The sequence below is a fragment of the Lutzomyia longipalpis genome, chromosome 1 (assembly GCF_024334085.1).
Source record: "Lutzomyia longipalpis isolate SR_M1_2022 chromosome 1, ASM2433408v1".
Taxonomy (NCBI): Eukaryota; Metazoa; Arthropoda; class Insecta; order Diptera; family Psychodidae; genus Lutzomyia; species Lutzomyia longipalpis.
Genome location: NC_074707.1, coordinates 21,645,364 through 21,646,397, shown reverse-complemented (window position 1 = coordinate 21,646,397; position 1,034 = coordinate 21,645,364).

Sequence of the window (1,034 nt, the reverse complement as noted above, 5' to 3'; positions counted from 1 at the left end):
TGCCAAATGTGTTTTGCATTTGCCCCATCCGCATATTGGCTGCAGAAAGTTTCCACATCGTCGAATTCAATTCCTTTCACTGAATTGCTGGCCATCTTCCCTCCCGAAAAAGTTTCTTACATCCGAATTCACATAAAAATTTCCACAGATGCATAAAATTATCCAAAGAAATTCAACGTCTCTCCTTCGTCAGACCATCATTTATATAATATATGTGTAACAATATGTGTTATCGCAGTGTTTCACGTTTCGTTGAATAGATTTCCGTGCAGTCAAGTTTCTCCACCCCCTCGTTTCATTTTATTCAATAAAAGAGAAAAATTTCATTGGAAAACTTTGAGAATTTGTGACTTTTCTCGAGAGTCTGCGGGAAAACCATTTTGTATACATACATACCTCAATTTATTTTTGTAATGTTAACGGCAACAATTTGTTTTCTCTTCCACGTATGGAGCATGATTGGCAAGACACAGAAATGCATTCACCCACTATATAAATGGCACATAAGAAAATGTTCGTGAATTAAGCATTAGAAATTTCATAGTTGAATGGACTCAGAGATTCTAGACAACCATTTATTCTTCAACCCTATGTTGTTATATCAGTTTTCAACTATACGCCACGGTTGAATAAGAAATAAGAAATATCGGAAAACAAAAAGAGAAAATTGTCTGAAAAATGGGTTTAACTACAAAGGAAAAGGAGAAACGGAAAATTGTCTGAAAAATGGTTTTTGAGTTGAAGGAAATGAGAAATGCTAATACTGCAAAAATCAAATATTTTCTCCCTTGTCAATGTAAATTTTTATTTAACTCACCACTATTGAAAATACTTTAAATCTAATCACGATTTATGTGGGGTGGAATATTAAGGACAGCATAGTAAAAGCTGACATTGATGTATATGCAAGTGCATTGGGCATAAAATCAACTGTAATCACCTAATGGTTAATTGAGGTGAACCGAGGAATAATGAGCCCCAAGCCTGTCGAGGATTTGGCGACTTTTGCACGCCGATTTCAGTGCGATTCGGTG